We start from the raw sequence: 13,214 nt of genomic DNA, 5'->3' as shown, positions 1-13,214 counted from the left end.
TAAATGAAAAGGCTTTCTTTCAGTACCCTCAGTGTTTCACTGTGTTTCTGGCAGCATAGCTCTAGGCTATTTTAAATAATACATTTCTCTAACAAGCTTAGAAAGTCACATAACAAAAAGATACCTGGCTTCTAAAATTTTTCATTGTCAGAATGAGAGAGGCATTTCATTTCACAAAAATATGTTTATACATCAAGAAGTTTTTATAAGTGGAGTCTTGCCAGCTGGTTTATGAATTTAGTCACCATTTCCTCAGCATCTTTCTGTGTCTCCCATGCCCACTGGATGAGTAGACTGCTAAGGAGGAGGTTATGCATATGGGGTAGTTGGGGCTTGAGAACCAACAACAGCTCTGCTTGAGGAATTACTTGTTCATTCACTCAACAGGTAATTAAATTCCTCTTATTATCAGGCATTGTGTTAGGTACGGGGGATTTGATAAACCTTGAATCTGTATAGTTCTCCACATACTTGATACTACCCTCCTAGTCCCAACCACTATCACATGTGCCTGCCTGTTAGAGCTTCCCAGTGAACTTGCAGCTTCTTCTCTTGCCCTCTTTCATTCTAGTCTCCACACTGCAGTAGAGTGATATTTCTAAAAAGCAACTGAAGTTCCCGTTGAACTGAGGATAAACTCCCAATGCCCAGTACTCCTGGGTGCTCTGGTCTCACCTCTCTCTTCTCATCTCATACCACTCGCTCTGCTGAGAGCTCACAATTTGGCTGCCAGGCTGCTTCTTTCCTTCCTCAAGCACCAGGTAAAGTGTCTTCTTAGGGTCCTGTGCACCATGGTTTCTGTCCTCGTCTGTTTGTCTGGCTAACTCCTCCTCATCCTCCTCATCTCAGCTTAAGTGTTCCTTCTTCAGAAAGCCGTTTTATGATTTTCCCTCAGCTAAATGAGGTTCATCTCTTCTGCCTTTTCTAGCATCCTTTTCTTTTCCTTCGTTTTTACTGTAACAGTTTATAATTATTTTATGTTTATTTAATTACCTGTCTTTTTGGGTGGACTTCCAAGTTCCATGAGAACATGGAGCCTGTTCTTTTCAACTTGATATCCCAGCATACAACACAAGTCATGACATATAATATGCTCTGAAATACAGACATGTGGGCAGAAGGATGGGTAGACTAATGAATGAAGGGAGAAGCAGCACCCAGTCTCTATCCTCAGAGAGTTTACTCTGAGTGTGAAAGATCTATTAAAAGAAATTTACATACATACTGATGAATGTTATGATGACGTGAGAGCAAGATCTGTGAGGAACATATGACGTATTAGGGAGAAGTAAGAGTATAGGCTGGGAACTGGACAGATCTGTAGGCAAGCCCTGCTTTACCTCTGTGGGACTTTGGGCATATTACTTAACCTGCCTCACCTTCTGAGGTGAGAGTAATAATACTTACCTCACAGGTCTGTCATAAGCATTAAATGAGAAAACTAACATAAAGTAATAATAATGGCTAATGTTAAGCACTTATGATAATTCAGCATTGTTCTAAGCATTTTAATTGTTTTAGCTCAGTTAATCCTCAGAATTAGCCTGGATGGTAGTCATAATTATTACCTCTATTTTATCATTTGAGGGAGCTGAAACCTAGAAAGGATAAGGAACTTGCCAGAGGTTATAGATCTACTAACTCTTAGAGCCAAGATTCAAACATGTAGTCTAAATCTGGAACCTGTGTTCTGCATCTTCTTGCCACACTGCCTTACTTGTATATATTGTTATTTTTCTATTTGACTATACATATATGCATAAGTAGTGGATATATGGTAAATATTTTATCTGAATCTTAGTATAAGTTGAAAGAGCTGAGCCTTTTATATCTTCTCAAGGGACTTCTCATAAGAGTTTTGTCTGCAGAGTTTTAGGAAGGAAAGGTCTTTCATGCTGAGATATTTCTGTCTTTACCTTTTTAAGAGGTGAATGCCTGAGAATTAAAGGAAGGAGTTTACTCAGCTCTGTTTTTTTATTTTAGCATTTTGCATCCCAAATGTGATAAATTCATTTTAGACTTTTTAAAATGAAAACTAAGAAAACAAGGTTACCTCTTCTTTATTGATTCCTGGGTAGACCTCTTTTTCTTTAAAATCTAAAAATTATGTTATTTAGGATCATACACCTGTGGATAAGATTATTTCAGAACTTCATGATCTGACCAGCAATTATCTAAGCACATTACGTTTTGCATGTGGAGTAAAGGGAGTGTTTACTAACATATAGTAAGGTGAGCAATGAAGTAACAGAATTCTCTCATTTTTAGAGTCAAGGTGTCAACCCACAAAAGACTTCCTTGCTTTTTACAAAAGTCATCTTGTACATCTTTTTACAAAACTAATAGTATTTCATATTAGTTGCAGTTTTCTTTTCCAAAATATTTTAGTGTAACCGTGTCTTAACGGTTTCACTTGAAGGTAAATGATTGAATAAACAAGAGGTTTTTAAAAATTCTTTTATTTTTGGTGTCTTCCCAATTGCATCATCAAGGCAGTGGGAGGCCGGTGGCTCCCCTGTGTGGTTTGCTAAGTGTTTCAGAGCCTAGGGGCAGATATCTGGTGCATAGGAGGAACACCATGAACCTGAGCTCTTAGAAAAGAACCAACTGCATCTTGACATAAAAATTCATTTTCCTCTATTTGATGCTGCCAACCACACTAAATGATTTTGGAATATTATATTTTTGACAAGAATTGTATTCATTTTCTGAATACTGCTGAGCCACATTAATTCCTTTTTCTATCCTGATTTTGTCATTATCTCAATGAATTTTGAGAGACATTTTGTACTGTTACACCTCTAGTGAATTGACATTATTTTTCTCATTTTCATGCAGCTCAGCGAGTGCTTTTTCAATAAATGGGTTGAAAACACTGTGAGAGCCTGTGATGGGCATCATGTGCTGTTTGGAGAGGTTAGGATTCTTAGCCTGTGGGTCATGGAGAATATTATTGCTGTGTACAAGTTTTCACATGATGAGCCCTTAGCTGTTTAAAATACTGACTGCATTTGGAATCTGGTAAAGGTTGAATGTAAAAGTTAAATTCTTTAAAGAAGAAAAAACCCTAAAAGTGTACCTAGTCCTTACAAATTTTAACTGATCCTTTGTGATCCTTTTATTATTCAGAATTTGAAATCTGAATGGAGTTTGATGATTTTAACCTGGAATTCAATACAGAATTTATGATGCTCATTCCAGAGTTTTTGTTTTTTCCTGTGGCTCTGGTTCCTAGTTATGTGGCTTTAGACTCAACACTTTAATTTGATGTTTCCATTTCCTCACAGCAAATGGTAATGTGAACTCTTTTATTTTAATGGCCAAAGTTAATTGAAGACATTCGTCTTTTTCTAAGAATTTTAGGAAGTTTAGGTCCACATAGGACTCAAAGCTTCCTTTTTCATTTCTATAATATGGAAAATTGGACATCCTTCCAAACAGAGCTTTAGCCTCAAGCTAATTTAACAAAAGTTACTCTTAGATTACTTTTTTCTGTACTTTTTTACTAGTGAACTAGAAAAAGAGGTCAGAAAATAAATCTAGTAGAAGTTTCAGGTTCTTCTACTCTATTGAATTTTGCTCCTACCTTTCCTTCTTCAGTGATGTTGGAGACAGTAGCCTCCATTGAAACTTTAAACTAAGTAAAGTGAATATGGCCTCACAGCTGTAGATCTGATCTATTCATATGTCATCGATCTTCTTTCGCTTCTTTAAAGCCGCTGGAGTTGAGAGAATACCTAAATTTGATATCTTTGGGTCACGCTGACATTAGTGAGAGCTTTTGAGATTGTGTCCATTTAACCATGCACAACTCCTCCTGTGGAACACTTGCTTTCTTATCTTTCGGTCATTCAGTTCCTTTCTTTAAATAAAATAGTGGTTGCTTTCTAGCTTTTTAAGTTATTTATAAAAGAGATGTTAACCAAATGCCAAATAATTATTATGTTAACCAGTGAAATCTTTTACGTCACCACGGGAATACATCTCTAAACTAGACAACGAGAATGACCAGTAATAGCTCTTTTTAAACTAGAAGTACACTAAAGTAGTAATGACATTTCATTAATATTTTGAATGCTTCTCATGGCTAATTTCAATTTCAATTTTTTCTTTTTAAAATCATCAGTATTTAAATCTCATTATTTTAATTATGTCAAATTAAATGTACTTGCATAATCAGTATATTTTGTTACATGCATTAGTAAAGAGAGCACTTTAAGATCTTTTGCATACTGACTTTCTTAATATATTAAATTTGCATGCCTTAAAATAGGTTTTATGTGGAAGTTTTTGATAACATATGTGGTAGGTATATAAATCAGATACATATCCTTTTATCTATTAAACATGTGTTTATGAAGAGTTTTTTTCTATGAAGAGTTTCTTAGTTTGGTTCATTTTACTTTTCTAAATTATTTTTACAATACTCTAAGCAAACTAGATGCATGCTCAAAGTGAAAAGAAAAGGAAAAATGCACATATACAAATATTTGGAAGTGTTTTTACTATACAAAACAAAATAATAAGAGGCCATACATTTGTTCATGCATTGTGCAGTTACATGATTGCCATATCAATTATCAGGGCACAGGTCAGGGTCCTGTGATTGGGCAGATTATAGGCTTGGGAGTTACTGGTTCTGCCACTTATTAGCAAGGTGACCTGCGACAAGTTGCTGACCACCTTTGTATGTCTAAGCCTCAAGCTTCATCTATGCAATGGGGTTGATTTTTATATGTATTTTTTGGGTAGTTTAGAGGGTTAAATTCAATAATGCCAAATTCTAAGTGCACAGTAGGTTTTAGTTTATAATTTTTATATTCTTTAAATATAAATAAGAGTACAGTGCTACTGAATTTTTAAATTGTTCTTCTGAAACATTTTGTAACAAGTTAGGCATGTCTGCTTTCCTTGTGAAATTTTCATGCTACTTGTCCCTAAAGACAGATGGAAAAGTAGCTTTTCCTTGGAAGTCTGCTTGACTATTCACTTATGCAGGTTTTCTATCTGGAAAGAAATGACTGGCATAAACATGAAGAAAAAGTCGTTACTGTTGTTTTGGTGTACATACTAGTTATTTATTTAAAAGACAACTGTAAGAAGTCTTGGCATCAGAGTCTTGGTATGAAGGGAGTTACAGGTAACCAGACCAATAGATACTATAGATAGAAATGTTCAACTGTGAAGAAGCAGGAACTGGGAAAAATAAATAGGTAGACTTCCAATGACTTAAGGCATAATACACAGAGCTTTCCCATTTTCCGCTGCCTCTGTTATCTTCACTAACAGTGATGATTGAAGACAATTCACAGCAAATCACAGATCCTCCAAATACACTCCCTTTTTTGATATGGCAGTGCCAGGTAGATACATTTCTTGATGCCATGATATGTAGTTCATTTATTTTTCTTTGGTCAGGAGAAATGTCTACTCTGGTTTGGTTCTTTTTCCCTTTCACTGTATTTCATTTTTATTCTGGTAGTTAATTAAATTTCTTGTTAGCAATTAAAGTGTATCATGGAGTCTCATGAAGTCATTTGGCCTGGATAAGTTAGCTAGTTGTAAATACAAGAAGAATTCTCCTATGGGAAGGGCTAATATCTCTAGGGTTCCTAATTTCTATAGTTATTTTTTTATCATAAACTGTGAAGTTTCTGATTTGGATGTTAAAATATCTTATATTCTGGATTCATAAAAATGACTACTAGAAGGGCATACATGTAATAAATTAAAAATATATCTTACAGTAGCACTTACACATATCTGTTATGGCATTTATTACATAATGGTCTTATTATTTAGACAACTCAACAACCAACTCTCCACCTCCAAATAGACCATGCGATCTCGAGGGGCCACAGCAATTAGATACCAATGAGGCTGCTGTTGAATTTTCCATTTCTAAGCCCCATTTATGAAGACATTGCCCAGGTATTCCGACAGACATCAGTAGAGATCACTGGACTTTAGATTAGTTACAGAGACCTAATCCTGATACAGAACTTGGCATGGTACTGTGTTATCAGTAAATGTTAATTTCCTTCTTTCAGTAGTTTTTTAATTCTTTGCATTATTAGACTTCCCTTAATTTGGCTTCAGTTTGTTCTGTGGTATACTGTTTTTGGGAGACAGAATGAAGATATGGGTGGCTTAAACTTGGTAAGGTAGTAATACTCACATTTAGAATTTCCATTCACAGAAAATGAGTTTTGGAGCTAGCTGGAGTTAATTAAAAATTATCCAGTCCATTACTTTCTAAACACTTCTGAATCCCCTCTGTTACTTCAAACAAAACAATTTCATCCTCCCTTTTTTCTATCTTATATACATTTTGTGACGAAAATATTTATATGTTTTGTGTAAACAGAGGATGTCATTGCTCCCTCAAAAGGTTGAAATCAACTGATATGGTTCAACCTTTTTTTTTAATTTAATGTGTGTGTGTGTGTGTATAAATACATATATATATTTTATATATATATATATATATATAATTTATTGTACTTTAGGTTCTGGGGTACACGTGCCGATCCTGCAGGATTGGTGCATAGATACATACATGGCAATGTGGTTTGCTGCCTCCATCCCCCCATCACCTATATCTGACATTTCTCCCCATGTTATCCCTCCCCAACCTCCCCACCCCCCACTGCCCCTCCCCTAGTCCCCCCCAACAGACCCCAGTGTGTGATGCTCCCCTCTCAGTGTCCATGTGTTCTCATTGTTCAACACCCTCCTATGAGTGAGAACATGCAGTGTTTGATTTTCTGTTCTTGTGTCAGTTTGCTGAGAATGATGGTTTCCAGATTCCTCCATGTTCCTACAAAGGACACAAACTCATTGTTTTTTATGGCTGCATAATATTCCATGGTATATACGTACCACAGTTTCCTTGTCCAGTCTATCATCGATGGGCATTTGGGTTGGTTGTAAGTCTTTGCTATTGTAAACAGTGCCACAATGAACATATGTGTGCATGTGTCTTTATAATATAACAATTTATAATCCTTTGGATATATACTCAGTAATGGGATTCAATTAAAACTGGGTAATAATACATAGTCAAATAAAGCTTATATTTCAGTTTTCAACTACATTTAAATTCTGTGTTTTGAGGTACTCTAATACTTGTTTTTACTTTTTAAATGATCAGTATTTGAATATTAAGTTTTAGATTTTGGTCTTAGGCAGCCTGGGTCCGTGGGGACAAACATCAGGATTTCCTGTAGCCCAAGCTTCTTTATTCAGTTGCCCCACCAAGTTGGTGGTCACTGGGCACCTGAGGCTTCTGGATCTGATCTGAGGTACCTCTCCCTCCATAATTCATTCCACTCCTCCTGCTTGCCATAGCCACCTTGGTTGCTGAGCACCTGACAATCTCTCGTGCCTTTGGCTCAAGTTTTTCATCCAACCTAATCCCATTCTCTCTACTTTTTGAACCCTAATCATTCTTTAGGGTCAAACTCAAATGCATTATCTTTCATAAATACTTCCCATATCCTTCAATAGTAGTAACATCTTTGCTTCCTCTGTCTTCTCATAATTGTGCACATGGTTACTTTAAGGGCAGGGACTACATCTTGTCATCATTGTAATCTCTACAGAACTTAGAAGAATTTTCCGTGCATGGTTGGTCCTCAGTAGCACTTGTTATATTGTATTGTACTGAAATGTTTTGATAACACTGTCGGTGTTCTTTGATTAGAAAAAGACAGCAAAACAAAAAAAGAAACAAGAATTAGAGTAGAAAGCAGATGAACAGGACTAAGAAAGTATTGTGCTTTCATTTTCTCAATTCTTAGTTCCTGGAAGACTAATGACTGGGCCTTAATTTAACCTTTTAATTTGCTCTGTCATGTATAAATTGTATATTACCTCTACTGGCAGTATGGTAACTATATTAAAGAATAAGTAAAGGCAGAATCATTTAGATAATGAATGAATTTTCTTAAAATGGTCATGTGGGTAGTATATTTAAGTAAACGTTTTCAAGGCTGTACTAAAGCTGTAGAACACCACAGTTGGCTCTTAGATAAAAACTCTGAGTTTGTGTATAAGCCTGTAATAGAACTCCCCAAAGACAACTTTAGTTAAAACCAAGTAGTCTTCCCATGTTTATTAGAACACATTAGTGATCTTTGTTTTGTCATTTCATATTTAAAAGATATTACGATAAACTATTTCAAACAATGGCAATAATGTGAAATTCTCAGTATGGTAAGTGGTTGGTTGCATTTATTAGCAATAAGTAGGAACAACCTTTCTGTTTCATGTACATAGACATTACCGTTCTCTTTTTTTTAAGGTTAAATACTATTGATCTATAACTTGGAAAGCAAAATCTCTCTTAGCATTATTTAAAACCATATGTGATTACTGATAAGCTATAAACAATGATTTGAAATAAATATACAAATTCACTATATTTAGAAACTGATGTGTTAGCATAAATTTTTAAAAAGCTTTAGCAGCTCAATTCTCTATTATAGAGAATCTACAAATCTTATCCAGTTCCCTATTTTTTGTAGGAAAAATCCTAAAACCCAGAAAAGGGATGTGGCATCTCTCAGGATGCAGTTTCTTAGTGGCAAAACCAGGACGAAAGTTCTAGACTTCTGACTCTCTAGCCTCTTCTCTTGAAATCTTTGCTGCCTTTTAGTGCTTTAGTTGCAAAAAGGTAAACAAACATATATTACGATTTTATGATCATGGTTTCTGACACTTCTAAAAAATGAATTTATTTCTGCAAGTACTTTGGATTCTTAACTGCAGAAGGTTAATTCTGTTATGATATCCCAGGTTTCTACTCCTCCCTTACTCCTTCCCTTCAAAAATCAAAGAAATAATATTATTTTCTTGGGTCAGGATTAGCAAGACAAAAAACAAAGCAACTTACTTTCATGATCATTTGATTCTTAAAGTCAGAAATCTATTTAAATTATTTCAAGTAAAAAAAATGTACTGGAAGAACACGGAGAGATCTTAAGGAACCCAGCTGCAAAAGTACAGTCCTCGTGGGAGGTGAGAGTTGTCAACAGTTTCTTTCTGTCTCCCTCTCTCTCTCTCTCTCTCTCTCTCTCTCTCTCTCTCTCTCTCTCTCTCTCGCAGCTAGTCTCATCTCTCATTTTGTTTGTAAGTTTGCTTCTCAGTTCTTCTGTTTCACCCTGCAGACCAGCTTTCTCTGATTGCTTGCCATTGTGCATATGGACAATAATGGCTAGCAGTACATCACTCTACGACCCTACAAGTCCATTTCCCATCACTGTGTGATCAGGTTCAGTCTGTGTGTCTGCTGTTTCAGAGATTTGAAATAATCATCAGGATTGGTCCTTGGCCAATCACTGGCTTTAAGCTAAATGCTCTAAAGCTGGTTTCAATTTTAGAGGTTGTAAGCTGGAGCAGATTCCCTAAGAAGGCAGTGTAAGTGGGGTGGGCAAAGGGACTGATACATCCAATCCTCTGCTCCTTTATTATAGTTGCTTGACAGTTACCTTAGAACTGCTTTCTCTCTCAGTCACCTGCCAGTGATGTCTACAGATATTCCTGAGCCCCTCTAACGGCATTCATGGGTAAGTGGTTACCGAAATTTTTCATAATAGTCAGATCTGTTATACTTTGATGCCACTCTTGTCCTAAGTCATGTACTTTATTCACCTGGCACCCTAAGGCGATCTTAATGGTACCATCCAAATTGCCTTAATTTAGATGCTCTGTGCAGTCATTTAAGCACTAAGCTACAATTCTTTAGTGTTTCTCTAGCTAAATAATAACACTGATTAGAATGGTTGGATTTATTGAACATCTATCATACATTAGGCCAAGGAACCTGGGCTGCTTCCGTCTTCCATCTAGGACCTCAGAGTCCTCTACTGTATCCTCTATATCTGGTCAGCAAGCAAAAGAAGAGAGAGCCTGGAGAAACACATGGGAAGATGTTTGGGGTCACAAATATAAAGCTCTATTTGCCAGGTTTGCTAAGATGGTTTATAAAATTTCATACATAGCTGTCTCACATTACCTGAGAGCTACAAGTAGGCTGCAGCTCTGCTTTATCTATAGCGTGACTATGTATCTGGTCTGTGTCTTCTCATTCCAGAACCTGGATAGAACAACAGTTCCTACATGGGACATAGTGTCTATAAGGCGAGAGCAAAAGAGCAAGAGTCTGAGCAGAACCACACAATTGAATTTAAAGTTTCTCCTCATATATGTGGCACATATTATTTCTCCTTGCATTCACTGGCCAGCCCGGTTAACACGGCCAAGCCTAGAGTTAACAGGGCAGGGTTGTATTCAGTCTCCTATGTGAAAGGGAGATAGCAAATAACTGTGAACAGTGATAATCTACTATAAACACACACACACACACACACACACACACACACACACATTATTTCATGCAATTATCACAGCACTCTTAAAAGTGGATATTATCACTATTACACAATTTATTAATTTAACAAATATAGATGAGCACCTATTATGTTCTAGATCCTGTGCTCCTGAGTAAATAAGAGTCAAGTAGGGACCCTCCTATCCTTGCCTCCTATGCATTGGTGATATGGGTTTATTTTATTTAAAATGTTATGACTCTCAGAGATACTTTATTGTAAAACAAACAATTCTCAAACTCTGGGATCAGGATCCCTCTGCACTCTTAAAAAATATTGAGAGCCCAGTGATGATGAGCTTTTCTTTTTCATATGTTTGTTGGCTGCATAAATGTCTTCTTTTGAGAAGTGTCTCAAATGCATATCCTTTGCCCACTTTTTGATGGGGTTGTTTTTTTTCTTGTAAATTTGTTTAAGTTTTCTGTAGATTCTGGATAGTAGCCATTTGTCAGATGGGTAGATATCAAAATTTTTTCCCGTTCTGTTGGTTGCCAGTTCACTCTATTGGTAGTTTCTTTTACTGTACAGAAGCTAAGTTTAATTAGATCTCATTTGTCTATTTTGGATCTTGTTGCCATTGCTTTTGATGTTTTAGTCATGAAGCCCTTGCCCAAGCCTATGTCCTGAATGGTATTGCTTAGGTTTTCTTCTAGAGTTTTGATAATATTAGGCCTCATGTTTAAATCTTTAATCCATCTAGAGTTAATTTTTATATAAGGTGTAAGGAAAAGATCCAGTTTCAGCTTTCTGCATATGGCTAGCCAGTTTTCCCAACACCATTTATTAAATGGGGACTCCTTTCCCCATTGCTTGTTTTTTTCAGGTTTGTCCAAGATCAGATGGTGGTAGTTGTGTGGCATACTTTCTGAAGCCTCTGTTCTGTTCCATTGGTCTTTATCTCTGTTTTGGTACCAGTATCATGCTGTTTTGATTACTGTAGCCTTGTAATATAGTTTGAAGTCACATAGCATAATGCCTCCAGCTTGGTTTTTTTTTTGCTTAGGATTGTCTTGGCTATGTAGGCTCTTTTTTGGCTCCATATGAAGTTTAAGGTATTTATTTCTAATTCTGTGAAGAAAGTCATTGGTAGCTTGATGGGGATAGCATTGAATCTATAAATTACTTTGGGCAGTATGGCCATTTTTACGATATTGATTCTTCCTAACCATGAGCATGGGGTGTTTTTCCATCTGTTTGTGTCCTCTCTTATTTCCTTGAGCAGTGGTTTGTAGTTCTCCTTGAAGAGGTCCTTCACGTCCCTTGTTAGTTGTATTTCTAGGTATTTTATTATCTTTGTAGCAGTTATGAATGGTAGTTCACTCATGATTTGGCTCTCTGTCTAGTATTGGTCTATAGGAATACTTGTGATTTTTGCACAATTGATTTTATCCTAAGACTTTGCTGAAGTTGTTTATCAGCTTTAAGGAGATTTTGAGCTGAGACAGTGGGGTTTTCTAAATATGCAATCATGTTATCTGCAAACAGGAACAATTTGATGTCTTCTCTTGCTATTCGAATACCCCTTATTTCTTTCTCTTGCCTGATGGCCCTAGCCAAAAGTTCCAATACTATGTTGAACAGGAGTGGTGAGAGAGGGCATCCTTGTCATGTGCCAGTTTTGAAAGGGAATGCTTCCAGTTTTTGCCCATTCAGTATGATATTGGCTATGGGTTTGTCCTAAATAGCTCTTATTATTTTAAGATATGATCCATCGATGCCTAGTTTATTGAGAGTTTTTAGCATAAAGGGCTGTTAAATTTTGAGATATTGAGATATATGCATATATTGAGATAATCATGTGGTTTTTGTCTTTGGTTCTGTTTATGTGGTGGATTACATTTATAGATTTGTGGATGCTGAACCAGCCTTGCATCCCAGGGATGAAGCCAACTTGATCGTGATGGTTAAGCTTTTTGATGTGCTGTTGGATTCGGTTTGCCAGGATTTCATTGAAGATTTTTGCATCAGTATTCATCGTGGATATTGGCCTGATATTTTCTGGTTTGACACTGTTCGTAGGAGTGTAAATTAATTTAACCATTGTGGAAGACAGTGTGGTGATTCCTCAAGGATCTAGAAACAAAAATACCATTTGACCCAGCAATCCCATTACTGGGTATATACCCAAAGGATTATAAATCATTCTTTCATAAAGACACATGCACATGTATGTTCACTGTGGCGCTGTTTACACTAGCAAAGACTTGGAACCAACTCAAATGCCCATCAATGATAGACTGGTTAAAGAAAATGTGGTACATATATACCGTGGAATACTATGCAGCCATAAAAAAGGATGAGTTCATGTCCTTTGTGGGGACATGGATGAAACTGGAAACCATCATTCTCAGCAAACTGACACAAGAACAGAAAACCAAACACCGCATGTTCTCACTCATAAGTGGGTGTTGAACAATGAGAACACACAGACACAGGGAGGGGAACATCACACATCATGACTTGGGGGAGTGAGGGTCTAGGGGAGGAATAGCAGAGGGTGGGGGTATTGGGGAGGGATAGTATTGGAAAAAATACCTAATGTAGATAATGGGGCAATGGATGCAGCAGAACACCACCATGGCACATGTATACCTATGTAACAAACTGCATGATTGGCACATGTACCCCAGAACTTGAAGTATAATTAAAAAGAAAAAAAAGGAAAGGAAAAAAGAACATTGAGAGCCCAAGAGAGCTTTTCTTTATGTGGGTTGTGGCTCAATATTTACCATGTTGGAAATTAACACTGAGTAGTATAAAAGATGTTTATTATTTAGAAATAATAATAAATCCATGTCATATTAGCATTAATACCTATACAAA

The 13,214-nt window shown here is 36.4% G+C and overlaps 1 protein-coding gene across 31 annotated transcripts in view; it reads left to right on the top strand.

Moving 5' to 3' along the window:
* CFAP20DC (CFAP20 domain containing) overlaps window positions 1-13,214 on the top strand; it is a 352,305-nt gene that overhangs the window by 19,370 nt on the left and 319,721 nt on the right. For 2 of the 31 annotated variants that reach the window (XM_078351350.1, XM_078351349.1), the window contains exon 1: window positions 6,570-13,214. This exon is cut by the window's right edge. The exons of the other annotated variants lie outside the window; for them this stretch is intronic. The gene's annotated coding sequence lies outside the window, so the exon portion shown is untranslated. Of the gene's footprint in view, window positions 1-6,569 lie in introns of those variants that run through there. 31 annotated transcript variants of the gene reach the window in all.

Source organism: Callithrix jacchus, chromosome 15, assembly GCF_049354715.1.
Source record: "Callithrix jacchus isolate 240 chromosome 15, calJac240_pri, whole genome shotgun sequence".
In the NCBI taxonomy this organism is placed as follows: Eukaryota; Metazoa; Chordata; class Mammalia; order Primates; family Cebidae; genus Callithrix; species Callithrix jacchus.
The sequence above is the reverse complement of the archived record's forward strand: the minus strand, read 5'-3'. Positions and strand labels throughout refer to the sequence as shown.